The sequence below is a fragment of the Euphorbia lathyris genome, chromosome 3 (assembly GCF_963576675.1).
Source record: "Euphorbia lathyris chromosome 3, ddEupLath1.1, whole genome shotgun sequence".
In the NCBI taxonomy this organism is placed as follows: domain Eukaryota; kingdom Viridiplantae; phylum Streptophyta; class Magnoliopsida; order Malpighiales; family Euphorbiaceae; genus Euphorbia; species Euphorbia lathyris.
The window spans coordinates 75,042,674-75,060,512 of NC_088912.1; the positions used below are offsets into that span (position 1 = coordinate 75,042,674).

At 30.4% G+C, this 17,839-nt stretch overlaps 1 long non-coding RNA gene and 5 other non-coding genes across 6 annotated transcripts; all 6 read left to right on the forward strand.

The window, feature by feature from the left end:
* The first annotated feature begins 459 nt into the window (after positions 1-459).
* LOC136221687 (uncharacterized) lies at positions 460-2,083 on the forward strand. Its single transcript, XR_010685263.1, has 2 exons — positions 460-718; positions 1,341-2,083. It is a non-coding gene; the product is annotated as an uncharacterized lncRNA (long non-coding RNA).
* A 4,441-nt stretch (positions 2,084-6,524) lies between these two features.
* Positions 6,525-6,685, forward strand: LOC136225031 (U1 spliceosomal RNA). Its single transcript, XR_010686770.1, has one exon. It is a non-coding gene; the product is annotated as a U1 spliceosomal RNA (small nuclear RNA).
* A 522-nt stretch (positions 6,686-7,207) lies between these two features.
* Positions 7,208-7,368, forward strand: LOC136225008 (U1 spliceosomal RNA). Its single transcript, XR_010686748.1, has one exon. It is a non-coding gene; the product is annotated as a U1 spliceosomal RNA (small nuclear RNA).
* Positions 7,369-7,897: 529 nt separating this feature from the next.
* Positions 7,898-8,058, forward strand: LOC136225019 (U1 spliceosomal RNA). The gene has a single exon (XR_010686759.1). It is a non-coding gene; the product is annotated as a U1 spliceosomal RNA (small nuclear RNA).
* Positions 8,059-8,633: 575 nt separating this feature from the next.
* Positions 8,634-8,794, forward strand: LOC136225043 (U1 spliceosomal RNA). Its single transcript, XR_010686781.1, has one exon. It is a non-coding gene; the product is annotated as a U1 spliceosomal RNA (small nuclear RNA).
* A 997-nt stretch (positions 8,795-9,791) lies between these two features.
* On the forward strand, positions 9,792-9,941 carry LOC136225281 (U4 spliceosomal RNA). Its single transcript, XR_010687005.1, has one exon. It is a non-coding gene; the product is annotated as a U4 spliceosomal RNA (small nuclear RNA).
* Positions 9,942-17,839: the final 7,898 nt, after the last annotated feature.

The window sequence follows — 17,839 nt, forward strand, 5'->3', positions numbered from 1 at the left end:
TTAAAAAATATATATTAATTTTAAATATAAATAATATAAATTTTTTTCATAGTATGATATAAAATTATTTAAAAATAAATATATAAATTTATTTATTTATCTAAATTATATAAAAGTTTCATAATCTGCGGATCGCTTCGAGTAGTATACATTTATTGCGAAGCAAGGGACTTTTTTTAGGTTAAAAACAGAAGCCGTAATCGCAAAACCGACGTCATCAAGTTTGAAGCATGGAAACCGTAACTTGGACCCGATTCAGAAAACAGTGTGGTGCTTATCTAGGGTTACTGCTTGCGGCTGCTTAGTTTAATAGGACTCAAATTCATATGTTTCGCCTAAAATGGCAAAAACATGACACGTGTCCAGTCCAACAATAATCTAATGCGCAGTTACCACGTGCCAACATCTACCGTTTTAAATGCACTTTCAGTTCAGTCTGTACTCTGTTAACCAAAGTCTTTCAATATGACAGAAATACCCCAATGAGACCACTCCACTTTTGTGTAATTGCAGCTTGTTCCTTACACGTCAGCCCTACTACCTTTACGAAATTTTTGCCGCCGCCTGCCCCCTCCCTTACTCTGCTTTTCTTTTTTTTCTGAAAGACCTTACTCTGTTTTTTGTTATTTATACTCTTATTTGCGTTGCTTTTCAACAATATTCTCCGATTCCGACCATTTTCCCCCTTCTCTTCAGATCAGTTTCTTTCTATTCAATTGTAAGCTTTTCTTCTAATCCTATTTTTAGATCGTTGTTTGTTTGTTTTGTTATTTTGAATTTGAAGTTTCTAATCGTTATGCTCTGTACTATTCTTCGATCTAAAATTTCCATCCAAGTTTGCTGCTTATATAGTTGTATATAAACTATGAGATCTGCAAGATATCAACTGTTTCTTTGGTAACTCAGTTTGAAATTTTATTAATGTTTATCATATCATTGGATCTATGGAACTTGTAGAAGGAAATAGGCACTTCCGATCTGTATCGGAGAATTGTTTTATTTTACTTGCGAAATATAAATAGAGAATGGACAGTTCGTAGATCAAAAGTTGTGGAATGCTGGTTAAGGAACTGTAGGTAGCCATCTGATTATGCATAGATAGTATGTGATCTATGACTATTATATGCTAAGATATAGATGAATTTATTTTTATCCGATTTGGGGAAAACAATAATTTTGACTTTAGCATATAATCTTGATACTCTTCTGAAGTAAAATTAGTTTCTACATTGCTACACCCAGATTTAAATGAGCTGATTTTGCTTGTGTTTTTGTTTGAATAATTTTATTATTTAGATATATTTGTACTTTTGTCATCTAATTTTGGTCTTTTGCCACAGGTAATACCGATGGAATTAGAAGGTACATAATGTATCAGTACCATGATTTTAGTACAGCCATATGAAGGTTGAAGGTTTTATACAGCAGAGAAATTTGAAACTATTCTCTAATTTGAGATGTTGTGTATGTTAATTTGATTAAATGTGTTATATAGAGAGAGTGGAATTGTTGAACTTGTAGATTTGTTCGAGTAAAAATGGCTGTCTATGGTTATAAACCATGCTTGTACATTTATAATGTGATTGTCCAATGGTCATATTACTCCAGAAGAACACGACGAGCAGATTCTTTCCAAGGCAAAAGGAGTTAGGCCATTGACAATTACATTATATTTGTACATATAAAGTTTATAATTCATAGCTGCTATTTAATCAAGCAAATTTACTATTTTGGCAATCTTACCTTCTCTATATAACTCATCAATCAAAATAGTGAACATTCTAATTTCAAGCTGAAAACCAAGCTTGAAAGTTTTTGGCCAATACAGAGAATCCAAAATACATATAGATTAAATGGAAAAATCAATTAATTTTTATTTGGTTTTTCTTTTTAGTAAATCTGTAATTTGGATTCTCTTTTTTTTGTCAAAAACTTCAAACTTGGTTTTCAGCTAGAAATTACAATTTTTACTATTTTGATTAGTTGGTTATATAAAGACATTGTATATAGATTGTGTAAATTGTTAGAAGTTTTATTTTGTAATAAGATTATACATAAATCATGTATCTTGATTCTTCTGTAACATTTATTCTACTCCCTCCATTCCATTATATAAGTCATTCTAGGGTATTTCACACAAATTAAGAAATATATTGGTTAACTAAAAAAAATTATCTTTATGTCACTATTGGGCAATAAGCATTGGAATATTAAAAAACACACGTACCAATACAAAAAATAATTCTCTCTCATGTCACTATTGGGCAATAAGCATTGGAATTCTAGAATGACTTATATTTAGGGAAAAAACAAATTTGCTAGAATGACCTATATAATGGAATGGAGGGATTAATAAATGTTATATTTGATTAAATGATGCCATTCGTTCTATAATAATTTTCTTGTTCGTATTATTTCATTGAAAATCCAATGTCTGTCTGTGAACACATTTGCTTTATCCAACATTGGGGTTTTTCATTAAAAAAAAGCTGTCTGCAATTTTCCGTAAAAGGATCATGTTTATTTGATTCAAAACACAGATTTAAAAAAAAAATACATTTGTAAGAACTGAGCTTATAAGGACTAGTATAATCTCCATTAAGTTGTTTGGAATGATAGAGAAGGATATGTTGGAGTGGGCCGCCAGTACTCTCTTTTCTATGAACCTTCGTATTGGATTTTTATTAATAAAGCCCATGTGGCGGTTTAGAAGAATGCCACTGTTAAAAGGTTGATAAGCTTTCTTCTTCTTGTAATGGTTGAAGTTTCATACATAATATAGGTAAAAAGCATCATTAAATCTCTAATCTTTTATTTTTTGGTTCATTGAACTATTAAGGTGCATGTGATTAAGACTGTTGCTCTATACTCAGATCATCTTCCTCCACCATGTTACCACCTTCTTCCTCCTCCTCCAGGCTTAATTAGACGTACGAAAAATCCAAATACATATTACTCAAAGATGCCATCCAATACAGCCAAAAGAGAACTTCGAAAGGGAAAAAGAAAAATAGAAATGGAAAAAAACAGGACAAAAGAGAACTTTAAAAAAAGAATGATGAAACCTTAGTAATAAAAATGACAAAAGGCAAAGCTTGTTAGAAGACACTCGTTCATTTTTTAAACTCCATTAAATTGAATAAATGAGATTACAACTTGATCTCTTAAATTCAAATTTAATTTGAGTGAATTCTAATCCAATTGTTGTTTGTTAGTAACTTTAGTGGTTATACTTTAAAGTTGGTGGGAGAGTTTAACGTGGTTGGTAAATATTTTATATGAATCCATTTATTCATTTTTTCAGAAATGCTCCTTCATTTTTTAAACTCCGTTAAATTGGCATTACCCCACTACTAGAGCTAGTCTTATTGCATTAACTTGTAACTTAAAATTGTAAATCAAAACTGTTTGTACAAAATTACAACACCATAGCAATTTTAAGCTGGAAAAGAGTCTCTTTAAGTTCACGTGTGCTTGATTAGTTAAATTTTATGACGAAAGTTTTGTTCGTTTTTCTTTTATAGAAATTAATTGCTTTTGATCTTTTAATATATCGTTTAAGTATAGTATATAGTTTATAACAAAGTATACTAATTGATTTAAATTTATAAATATTTCACCAATCATTATTTATATATATATATATATATATATATATATATATATATATATTACTGAAAATTGTAATTAATTTATTTGCGATAATGATGGTTGAAGCAACAAAAATGGTTATCCTAAAATATTATTGTATCATTTTGGAGCCATGGTGTGTATATTTTGGCGAGAATTTTGCACAATATCACTCCTGCCTACACAACAATCTCCTCCATTTAATGCTCTTCATTTCCGAGAAATGTAATGATTGGTCATGTAATTAAACAACATTCTCCTTCAATTAAATACATATTAATGCCTGTTCATTGTTAATTGCATATTGTTCCTTCAAAAACAAATTGAACATCAAATTCTATTCTATTCACAAGCGAGATGGATGGCCGGTGTGAAAATCAATTAATTAAGCAGTTGTTTGGATCATCATATAACGATAGCAAGAGTTCTAATGATAACACAAGCCTGAATGATGAAGCAGGGTTGTGATTCAATTGAGAATAACATTATTCATGAAGAAGCAGTTAGATCAAATGGTAACAATACAAACGCGGAACATGGTGCATAAATAGGAATGTCATATCCTACTTTCCAAAGGCGATGGTAAGTATGTGTTCTTTAATCCGAACGACATGATCCATATGTACCCTCGTCCGTTCGGAAGCAAGTTCACAAAAGATCCTTCAGATTCATTAAAATTTGATGATAACTAGCTGCCACATCTAGAAGTGAATAAATCACAAATCTAGCCGTTGAATCAATGAGCATGTTAATGCATGTAATAGATATGAATCCTTAGGAAATGGTTAGGTTTATGGTCTCTATTGCACTTATGAGATGCATCTCCCTAAAATCTCCTTAAGTGGGAGAGCCTATGTCAAATTTGTTGCTGTGGGAGCCTGCATTTTCGCGACCCCTCTCAAACTATAGTGTTAATGTTCCTTTTCAATTTTCATATTTTCTTTTTATTCATAAAAATTTGACAACTTTCTAACCAGACAATTTCTTGTTCTCAATCCCATCTTTCAATGAATTTATGTGCTTTGAGACATAAGTTAGATAGTGTTTCGGTGAAGGTGGGAAAAGAGAGAGAGGATTAGGGTTAGGGTTAGGGCTCTGATACCATGTAACAATATGATTCTCAGTGATTGTTATTGATGTGAAGTTTAATATTTATATAGAATACAGTTCACTCTGCAGTGAACAACTATAGTCAACAACTAAACCTATATTTTAGGCTAGAGATAAATAACAGAATGATACAGATAAATAACAACTAAATACATAGTCTAATACTTAGTTCTTTCACTACATTATGCTGAATAATTAGCGTTGCAACAACTCACATTATTCTAAATAATTAGCGTTACAACAACTCTCGTATTTTTGCCACTTAATTGCTTTGAATTTATATTTTTAATTATCACTTAGGAAAACATAGTTAAATTCATGTTCAAAGATCATGAATCATCTTCATTCCAACTGTCTAAATTAGACTCTTATATTTTATTTGTTTTTTAATATTATTTATATATTTATGTTATTTTTTAATAGTAGCAATCCCACATTGTCTACTTGTGAAGCATGGAGTTGTACCCACATGCTATAAAATATGAGATAATAAACCAAAAGAAACATATTTACCTGTAGGGCTATCAATATGGGTCATAACACGATAACACGATTCGCGTAACACGAAAATTAAATGAATTAAGATTGAGATAAATGGGTTTGGGTCATAAATGGGTCGACACGCCTAACCCGTAAAATAAACGGGCCGGGTCGCGGGTTGACTCACGAATTCGTTGTAACCCGTATAATTTAGACGAGTCTATGGGTCGTGTCAACCCAACCCGCGAACCCATCTAACCCGACCCATATAACCCATCTAACCCATATATCATGTAAATATAAAAAAGTTTTATGGACATTAAAGTAATTTTAATTTTTAGCCCTAATATATATATACAGATTAGTAGATTACAGAACACGTTAGGTTTCCAACTTTCGTTCCCTAACAATTTGTGCTGCCTGCCTCTCTTCATTAACATCCGGTGAGCGTTTCAGTCTCTAGCCAAAAGTAAGTCTTTTGTTGAGTCAACTTCTAGTAGGATATGTCTAACTTATGATTGTTGGTCTTCTATTACAACAGATGGGTATATCTGTTTGACCGGACATTTTATTGATAAAGATTGGAATATCCAAAAGAGAATTTTAAACTTTTGTTATTTGCCTCCTCCACATAATGGTGTAGCTCTGTGTGAAAAAATTCACAATTTCTTGTGTGGTTGGAAAATTGATGGTAGGATTTTTTCACTTACTTTGGATAATGCAAGTGCAAATGATAAATGTGCGGATTTGTTGAAAAATTTATTGAATAGTAAGGGTGGTCTATTAAACCGTTGAGATTTTTTCCATATGAGATGCTCTGCTCACATTCTAAATTTAATAATTCAGGATGGGTTGAAAGAAATTGATGACTCAGTTGGAATGGATTGAATCAAAGACTAATGAACAAAATATTAATTCTGTTGTTGTTTAAGTTGAATTGAATGTTTTAGTTTATTTGTTATTTGAAATTGAAATTTTTTATTTTGTTTGTAAGTTTTGGATTTTAGACTTTTGATGTTATCTTGTTGAATTTGTTTTGTTAGTTTGTATTGGATTTTATTTTATTTTATATGCGATTATGCATGTTTTTATTTTCTTTATTTTTTTAGTTGAGTATTTTTTTTTTTACTATGGAGTTGCAAAATTAAATGGGTTAGCCAGGTTGACACGTTCAACCCGCTTCTTAAACGAATCGTGCCAAGTCGACCCATTTATTAAATGGGTTGGGTCAGGGTTGGGATAAATGGGTCACCTGAGTAAGTCGACACGACACGTTTACAACTCGCGAACCCATATTGACACCCCTATTTACCTAGACGGGGTCAATGGACGATCAATAAAGTCTATGGCCTATGTAGATGGTCTCCATTGCACTTAGGAGATGCATCTTCGTAAGATCTCCCCAAGTGGGACAACCTACGTCATAATTTATTGTGTTGGGGGCTTGCGTTCGCGCGGTCCTCTCAAGCTATAGTGTTAATGTTTCTTTTAATTTCTCATATTTTTTTTTATTCACAAAATTTTACCAACTTTCTAACCGGACAATTTTTTTGTTCTGAATCCCATCTTGTCAATGAGTTTTTGTGCTTCCAGAGATAAGTTAGATAGTAACGCTAACTCCCTATTTCTTTTACTACATTATGCTAAATAATTAGCGTTGCAACAACTCAAAATATTCATAATGCTTATTTTTTCATATTATTCTTCCATGATTGATTTTTATTTGCTACTTAATTGCTTTGAATTTAGATTTTTAATTATCACTTAGAAAACATAGGTAAATTCATGTTCAAAGATCATGAATTTAACATGTATCATCTTCAATCCAATTGTCTAAATTTGACTCTTATATTTTATTTATTTTTTTTAATCTTATTTGTATATTTATGTTATTTTTTTTTAATAGTAGTAATCCCACATTGTATATTTGTGAAGCCTGGAGTTGTGCCCACATACTATAAAATATGAGACAATAAACCAAAGAAACATACTTACCTGGACGGGGTTAATGGACGATCAATAAGGTCTATGGCCTATGTAGATGGTGTTCATTGCACTTAGGAGATGCATCTCCATAAGGTCTCCCAAAGTGGGAGAGCCTACGTCATAATTTTTTGCTGTGGGGGCATGCGTTCGCGCAACCCCTCTCAAACTATAGTGTTAATGTTTCTTTCCAATTCTCGTATTTTATTTTTATTCATAAAATTTTATTAACTTTCTAACCAGATAATTTTTTGTTCTGTATCCCATCTTATCAATGAGTTTATTTGCTTCGAGACATAAGTTAGATAGTAACTTCAACTCCCTATTTCTTTCACTACATTATGCTGAATAATTAGCGTTGCAACAACTCAAAATATTTATAATTCTTATTTTTTTCATATTATTCTTCCATGATATATTTGTATTTGCTACTTAATTGCTTTGAATTTATATTTTTAATTATCACTTAGAAAACATAGTTAAATTCATATTCAAAGATCATGAATTTAACATGTATTATCTTCTTTCCAATTCCAATTGTCTAAATTGGACTCTTATATTTTATTCATTTTTTATAATCTTATTTGTATATTTATGTTATTTTTTTTAATAGTAGCAATCCCACATTGTCTATTTGTGAAGCTTGGAGTTGTGCCCACATACTATAAAATATGACACAATAAACCAAAGAAACATACTTACCTGGACGGGGTTAATGGGCGATCAATAAGGTCTATGACCTATGTAGATGGTCTTCATTGCACTTATAAAATGCATCTTCGTAAGGTCTCCCCAAGTGAGAGAGCCTACGTCATAATTTGTTGCTGTGGGGGATTGCGTTCGCGCGGCCCCTCTCAAAAATATAGTGTTAATATTTCTTTCCAATTCTCGTATTTTCTTTTTATTCATAAAATTTTGCCAACTTTCTAACCAGATAATTTTTTGTTATGTATCCCATCTTGTCAATAAGTTTATGTGCTTCGAGACATAAGTTAGATAGTAACGCCAACTCTCTATTTCTTTCACTACATTATGCTGAATAATTAGCGTTACAACAACTCAAAATATGCCTAATGCTTATTTTTTTCATATTATTTGAATAATTAGCGTTACAACAACTCAAAATATGCCTAATGCTTATTTTTTCATATTATTTGATTTTTATTTGCTACTTAATTGCTTTGCATTTAGATTTTTAATTATCACTTAGGAAAACATAGTTAAATTCATGTTCAAAGATCATGAATTTAACATGCATCATCTTCAATCCAATTGTCTAAATTTGACTCTTATATTTTATTTATTTTTTTAATCTTACTTTTATATTTATGTTATTTGTTTTTTAATATTATCAATCCCACGTTATCTATTTGTGAAATCTGGAGTTGTGCCCACTTACTATAAAATATGAGACAATAAACCAAAGAAACATACTTACTTGGATGAAGTTAATGGGCGATCAATAAGGTTTATGGCCTATGTAGATGGTCTTCGTTGCACTTAGGAGATGCATCTCCGTAAGGTCTCCCCAAGTAGGAGAGTCTACGTCATAATTTGTTGCTATGGGGGCCTACATTCGTGCAGCCCCTCTCAAACTATATTATTAATGTTTCTTTCCAATTCATGTATGTTCTTTTTATTTCATAAAATTTTGCCAACTTTCTAACCGAGACATTTTTTGTTCTGAATCCTATCTTGTCAATGAGTTTATGTGATTTGAGACATAAGTTAGATTGTAACATCAACTCGCCATTTTTTTCACCCGAATAATTAGGGTTACAACAACTCAAAATATTCCTAATGCTTGTTTTTTTTTATATTATTCTTCCATGACTGATTTTTATTTGATACTTAATTGTTGGAATTTAGTTTTTTAATAATCCTTTAGGAAAACATAGTAAAATTCATGTTAAAAGATCATGAATTTATCCTGCACCATCTTCAATCCAATTAAACAAAGCTTAGTTAATGGGGTCATGAGTACTCCAACAACATATTCCTATTGCATGAGAAGTTGACCTTGTGCAAAACTTAATTCAACAGTAGCTTCTTTGTGTAAGATAGATATCTGCTTGCACAGACTCCAGGTTCTAATTCAGGTCCTGCGTGTACAGACTTTTAGGTAGCTTTAGAACGGGCGGTTGGCACTTGTTGCTGAAAACAAAAGGGTTAAATTGTTAATGGAATTTCAGAATCTAAAACAAAATGATTTGTCAATGTCTGATAAAAAGAAAAAAGGAAAATACATGGTCATTAGGTAACAAGTCCATTAATTTTTATAATTTATATATCCTCTGCTGCATTTGCAGATAAAAGGACACAATTTTATGAAAGTTGGAGTCTGAAACGAGAGCTTAATCAATTCGACAAGTGAAAGATGATTATATATGCTGGAGTTCAAAATTTGATATTTCTTCTGGAATGATATACATTGATACATAAATTGGCACATTGGACTGCACAGAGTTGCTTCAACCCATTCTACTCTATGAGAACATATATGATGGTATCAATTCCCACATTGGAAATGGATTAAAATAGAGGCATTCAGGCAGCCTATAAATGCATATTAGAAGAAGATAATAAGTATCTTTGCGCTTGGGGCAATGACGCAGCTAGTGAGGTACTAACTGAGGCGCGTCAATTGCTGGTTGAAAACTATTTCCAAACCCCTCCTTGGCCTAGGTTTATCTTTGGCCTCGGAGAATTTCTGGAAGGGCTCCTTTTGGGGTAAAGCCCTACAATATCAGTAGAAATAATTTTTGTTTCAACGCTATCAGTGATTAATTGCATGTCTCAGTAAAAATAATTTTTATCGATCTATTAATAAACTATTGTACAAGCGCTGTCAGTGATTAATTATATAAAACTGCTATAAGCTCCGGTTACTACCTTAGTTCATTCTATTTTCTGAAGGCGAATTCTTGCTCAGACCTTTTACTTTAATGCCACTTATTTAACCAGATTGTTACAGTAAATCGCAAATCTGCTATTGATCATTGTTTAAGATTTTGAAAGTGGCACCATAACTAATTGTTTAAGATTGCAAATCTGCTATTGATCATTGTTTAAGATTTTGAAAGTGGCACCATAACTAATTGTTTAAGATTTTGAAAGTGGCACCATAACTAATTATGATTCAAAACTAGTATAATTTCACAATTTTAATTATATCAGGTACTATTTGTATAATTGGTTAAAAAAAATTAAACAATAATAATTAGTTAAATAATAATAGCAAGGTATTATTTGTATAGGAAAAAAAATTAAACATTTTTTTGTGTGCAAAATTTAACTTCATCTTTTGTAAAAAAAACTATTCATTAATCAGTTAGGGGTGTTTGTTTTAGCTTTTCGGTTTAGTGTTTTACTCTAAACAATAGAAAATGTAGTGTTTGGTTAGGCTTATACAACAACAACGTTTAACATTTTTTATGAAACAACTGTTTTTTGGAGCTTTTCACGAAAAGCTATAATGAGATTTTTGTAAACAATTGTTTGTATTTATTTGATATTAACAAAATTATTCTTTTTATTTCCACAAAATACATTTCTCTTTTATTGTTTATTTCTATTTCTATAATATTAAAATTGCCGAAATAATAAGGTTTTACTTCGTTAAATAAATAATTGTTTTTAATTTTTAATTAGTTATTTAGATTATTTTTATTAATTTGTGTATTACAATTTGTATTTTTATAATTTATTTGTTGATTAATTTAAAACATGTTCATATTAGACATTTGGACTGATAGTTTATCAGTCCCTAAATTTTTACCTAACACATTATTTAGTTCTCGAATTTTAAAACAACATTTTTTAGTCCTTAATTTTTGTTATATACAAGAGTTTAGTCTTTCACATATTTGAATTATTAAATAGTTTAGTTCTCTTTAAGGGTCAAAACTATTGAATAGAACAAAAGTTAATAACTAAACAATGTATTGATAATATACGAAAACTGTGTGTTAGGAATTTAGAGACTAATAAATTATTTACGATAGACTTTTTATATACGTAACAACAATATCTATTCACAATTTTATCAAACACCAATAATCAATCAGCTAATAATCAACCGTCAACAACAACCATAAACTGTTAACCACAGCAACAAGCAGTCAAGTGCAACAGCAACAACTATTAGTTAACCGTTGAACCAAATACATACGGACTAATTGGTTGTGCAGTATTGGTGGTGCAGTATCAATAGTTCTAGCTAACTAGTACCATTTTTTTAACTGAAAATTGGGACGCGAGGGCAGGTCAGACATCCCAACGAGGTTGGCACCCCGAGACAACCCCAGCTAACTAGTACCATTGATAGTGAAGTATGCACATGCATTTTTTTCGTGATCTTTCTGGACCAGTAAATCAATATAATTTCAACAACTAATTAAATTAGCTACACTAATTTAATGCTTCAAATTGCATTTCTTGAAGTTATTGATTTAAATTTAAATTTATTATTCCTACTTGGAACATGGTTTTTGTCATTAACTAATCATTTTTATGTTTATCTCATCTTGTTATGGTCTTAGAGTCCTATATCTAAAGAATAAAACAACACATGGACTACTTTTCCCCTACATTAATTAATTGCTACTTTAAATTCACTGGAGTAGAAAAGGCCATTATTCTGAAAGCATCTTCACTTACTTCTGAAGTCAGAAAAGAGAGAAAAAAAATAAAAGAAGATGCCAAACATAATCAAATTTTAATTGATACCCTCTCTGTACTCTTGTATATGTTATTTAACATTTCACACTTTTTTTTTACTAATTTAATAGTTTATGTACTAAATTCCGATTGACTTCATTTTACACAACTCCAATTCAATTTGAAGAGTTGCTTGTGTTTTATCTAAATGTAAATGCATTGTTTTTTTAAAAATAAAAATATTATTACTTGTTATCAGGACTTAACCAGTAGAGTAAATCGGCTATTTTTATTCATACTTTTCCATATGATAAATTAGAACTAGTTCTTATTTATTAATTTATCCTTTTGAATTAATAGTTCATTGATATAAGAAAAAAAAAAAAAAAACTGGATAATATACAATTTGTATAGCCATATTTCTCATATATAATGCAAGACAAGGAAAATGCACAAATTACATATCTAAAATTGACCAAGAAAGATGAAGAAAATGCACAAATTACATATCATTTTCTTTGCTTAATTTGTGTCTATCCACTCTAATCAAAGATTCTAGCAGAAACAGCAAATCTAGCAGAAAAAGTGCGAGAGATGTGATCAGGATCAGGATCAGAGCATATTGAGGTCTGATCAAAATTCATAGAATAAGCATAATAATCATAAGAAAATTGCATTCGACTTGAACAACAATGAACAAACTTCTTCTTCTTTTTCTCCCTCATTATTTTCCTCCAAATCAATCTCCATATAGGCATATTAATACTCTCTGATTCACCCACAAATTCATTCAAGGAAACAATCCGATCATACCGCCGGATCTTCTCATAGGCGTCCATGTCGCCGCCGCCGGTGATGCCAGAGTTGCATAAGCTGCTTAATTCCATGATTCAAAGTTGAAGATTTGGGCTTATTTTCTAACTGATTAGAGTGCAAGCTTTGGCTTTTTATATAAAGGTCAAAGTGGAGCTCATAACGTCTACATATTTAATGGTTTAGAGTTAAACATGTTCACATGCCTTAATCTAGGGGTAAATATGTCATTTTCATCTATTTGTTACATTTATTTGGATGGTGTTTGGCTCTTTCGTGGAAAATGCAGACGTCCTAGAGAATTATGGAATAAAATTGCACCTAACTAATTTCTAATTATCAAACGACTGTATGGGATAAAGAAACCGTAAAAGTCCAAAGATTCGATTATCAAAATGATACCCACCTTACAGAAATAACTGAAGAACATTAAAAATAAAATTGTATTGGAAGCGTGAATGAACTTTGCACTTGAAAATTAAAACTAAGGTAATAACTAAGAATTCTAAAAATACTTAGAATTTTGCTTGGGTGTGTTGAGTTGATGAGTTTTCATCGTGATTCCTTCATTTTATAGACGTTGTGGTAACTTTCTGCTTCATTCTATAAGTCATGTTCTCCATATTGAGTAATTGCTCCATTTTAACTTCCACGATGAATTGATACGTATACTTTCTGATTTTCCTGCTTTTTAATTGGCTCACAGAACACACGTTTAAAAATTTAAATGACCTTTTGATTTCTCCTGGGGGGTGTTTGGTTTGAACTTCGGAAACGGAAACAAAATCGGAATCGGAATGTGGCGGAATCGAAATCGAAATCACTACTTATTTATTATGTTTGGTTCAATTTAGAATTGGAATGAAATTCTCTTTTAAGTTTTTTAGCTCCTTAATGATCTGAGTCATAATGAATACAATATATATTAAAAATAATTTAGTAAATAATTTTTATTATTATAACATCAATTAAAAATAAATATAAAAAATATTAAATCATCCATTAGCATAAAAAATCTAATATATTAAAATAAATTTAATGGTTTCTTATTGATATTTTTTTTTGTTATTACTATTAACGTAAATAAAGAAAATGGTATTATAAATTCAAAAGAAAACCACATTCAATGTTATAATATAAATACATTATTATATAAAACATAATGTAATATAACCATCCTTGTCTTTATAATAAAAAATTAAAACTATGGCTTATTATTAATTAAAACTTGGGTTAAGGTGTAAAAATACCCCTAACGTTTTGGGTTAGGAGCAATTTTACCCCTAACGTCTAAAATGGTGCCACTTTACCCCTAACGTTTGTAACCAAGAGCAATTTTACCCTTAACGTTGATAAATTGGGTCAATTTGATAAATAATTCATCAAACTGTCTTCTCAGCCATTAATCTTGTCATCAACACTTCACACACATGTCATTTTATCAGTAACAAATCAAAAACATATGTTGAGAAGTGAAAAAAATATAAAAAATATAATGTCTTTTGTACGAATTAGATAAAAAAAAATCAAAAAAATCACCGAATTTATAAATATTAATCTCCAATTCTATTATTAAATTACAAAAAACATAAAATCTTTTTTTATATAACGATTGATATGCAATTGGTGCGAAATAAGAACAAAAATGGATGTGTTTTATAATAATTTCTGAAATTGACCCAAATTATCAACGTTAGGGGTAAAATTGCTCTTGTTTACAAACGTTAGGGGTAAAATTGCACCATTTTAGATGTTAGGGGTAAAATTGCTCCTAACCCAAAACGTTAGGGGTATTTTTGAACCTTAACCCTTAAAACTATAGCTATACTTTATCAACAAAAGAAATCGTGGATGTAAATAGTGGAGGATGTACAATTAATTTGAAACCAAAAAACGTGGGATTAATTTTTTAATTAAATTAATAAATCAATAGGAATGAAGTTTGATTGCGGTGAGGGAACGAAGGAATTATGGATTCCAATAAAAGGGAAATGTGATTCCCATTCCTCAATTAAAATTATAAAATCAAACACAGAAATGGAATCATCCATTCTCATTCTCATTCCCTCTTTTAATTTTGACTAACCAAACACTCCCCTGATTTATTTTAGGTCTCTTTTGAGGTTCACCCTAAAAAGTAGTTTTCCTCTGATAAACTCTTGTAAAATCTATTTGGACGTAATTCAGACCAACTAAAACATTTAAAAACTGTTTAAAGCAAAAAAAATAATTATGGTGGAAACATATGGTAACATAAATGAGTATTGTTAGCTGTATTTTGTTATGAGTTTTGACGTTATAGACAGTTGACTTCTTACAATTTATGTGAGGGATCATGAGATAGGATAAGATATATAAAAAATTACGGCAGTTTCATAATTACTTACAATATTTATTTGCTTATGGTTAGGAAATTGGAACTGTTCAAGGTTGCTGAGTGAGCTAGAAGAAGCTACTCGATGAGACGCGTAAAGTTTTTCGACGAGCTATGGATTCAGAGTCAACCAAGGAATATAATGTCAAAGATGCATAATTCAAATTTAAGTAGCTACTCGGCGAGCTACGTCAGAGCTATTCGATGAGCTATGATCGATTTCAGAATTAGAAGTAGTGTGAAACTCTTCCTAAAAACCCTCCAATTGTCTTACTTCTTCAACTCTAACTCGTCAATAACAAGGGACGAAGACTTAGTAATGACCAGGGAGACATTTTATGGTTCATAATACAATAAGGATCTTGGATTCCTATAAATAGGAAATTCTACTTTGTAATTGAGATACTTTTTTATGCTATTTTAGTTCTACATTAGGTTTACATTCATTTTTAGCTTTTAAACTTCAACATTAGTTTATGTTTTCATTTAGTCTTAGTTCTAATTTAGTGATAAATCTGGGATGGTGGTAAACCGCGCTTAACAAGCATGCATCATTAAACAATTATATATGTTGTATTGTAGGCAGTGGCGAATACAGGATTAGTAGGTTGGGGGGGCCGATTTTACACGTGCGTTCGGAATTTTTTTTTTTTTTGCTAATTCGAACTTGTTTAATTTTTTTTTTGTATATATGCGTGTTATAATTTGAATGGTCAAGAACCAATTTTAAGAAGACCTAAGAGGCCAAAAAAATTAGAAATTTGGATTTATGGAAGCCTAACATGCCAAAAAAATTAAAAATTTGGATTTAGAAAGGCCTAACAAGCCAAAAAAAATATTAGAAATTTGGATTTATAGAGGTCTAACAAGCCAAAAAAAAAAATTAAAAATTTGGATTTATGTAGTACTTAATAGGTTTAAAATATTGAAATTTTGAATTTTGGACAAGTCAAACACGTAATGGGATATATTTAATTTTTTTTATTAGTTCAATACTAGTTTCTAAAAAAAATTATAACATTTTTACATTTTTTTATTTTTAGTTTTAAAATTTTAAAATTTAATTTAGAAATTAAGTTGTTTGAATCTCAAAAATAAGAAATTAATTTTTTTAATGGAAAAGACATAATAAAAATGAGTTCAAAAGTGTTATGAAAATAAATAAATAAATAAATTAATTAATTAATAATGGTAACATAGTTTTATAATTATTGAAAAATAAAATTTAAATAAATAAACACTTTCTAAAATAAATTGAGGTTAGAGGGAATTGAACCTAGGACCTTTTAAAAAAAACAAGTGTTTTAACCATCCCATCTACCTTTAAACAATGAAATATTACTACTGTGTATATACACTAATATTTGGGGGGTCCAAAACTACTCGTGACCATGGTGGTTCCGACAGCCGGAGAGGCCCAGGCCCCCCAGCCCCCCCTCTGTATACGCCCTGATTGTAGGAGTTAACTATGGAATTAACTAAGGCTATTGCTTACCTTTTATTTAAGAAATTTAATCAAGTAATTGGATAGAAAAGTTAAATTGTGAAACCTAATCAGATAAACCATTTAACTTAGCATATTAGTTAATCATATTCCATAACCAGATAGTGAGACTTTGTGGTCTAGATTACGGCTTAACATTGGTTTTCATAGAATCTAATGCCTTCAAATACAATTAAGGATTTTGCCTAACCAAGCATAAACCTAAAGGTATTTGAAGTAGATTTTAATGAATCTTGACCAAAGTTACTATTTTGTAATGGAAAATCATTGTCTCAAACTAACTTTGCTACACACAATATATACTTGTTGATCCATAGGAGTTAGTAAGGAGATCCTAATCCTGACCTTCAATTTATTCATTAAATAAATTAACTGTTTAACACTTTGCTATTTTTCTATTTTCTGTTATTTACTTTATTAGTTATAAAAACCAAAATTTCACTTAATCGATAACTTATATACTATAGAGTTTGAGTACGAATAGAGAATTGAGTACTAGTCTTTGTGGGATTAATAATGTTCTTTACGAACTTTAATGCACCTTCATTGTCATTTGCCTCTAACCATGTGTCCTCCTGCCAACAACCTGGCTCACATTAAATGTTTAACCCCCTTTTACCATTTGGAAAGGGGATAGACATCCTAATATGACAACTGGATTCCACGTGAGTAGGGCTAACATTAGGTCATTCAGGTCCGGATCACAGGTGAACGCTACTCCTTCTCTCTTTATCTCTCTCTAACTTAATCATAGGAGTATATTCAGGAGACATCGAACAAACACAACTCAACATATCATGAAGATTATTGACACCACATCAATATCAAAATCAATGATAAGTAAATACAACCAAAATTAAAATAGAAAATTTTGAGAGCATAAACCAACTAAAAGAACTCCAAGATTTGGTTCCCAAATTTTAAATTCAGGCAACAACCTTAAAAGAGAAGTTCGAAAGAATAAAACGACAACAAAGTTAATAAAAGTATACTATGTTAGCAAGAAGAAAAAGGGCAAGCTAAAATAGTGAAAACCAAATTATAGCCAGATTAAATTAATAAACTAGCAAAAACTATTCATTGGCAAAGTACAATTTAGGCCCATTTTAGCTAATTTACTCTTCTTTTTCTTTTTTGGTCGCTCATGCAAGTGGATTTACGTATCAATGGATTGTGAATGGCGAAAAAAAAAACCACCCATTTGCTTGAGTTGAGCAACAACAAACCTAAGACTAGTTTATTAGGTTAATAACTTGAGTAGCATTAGGAAAAAACAATACCAACTT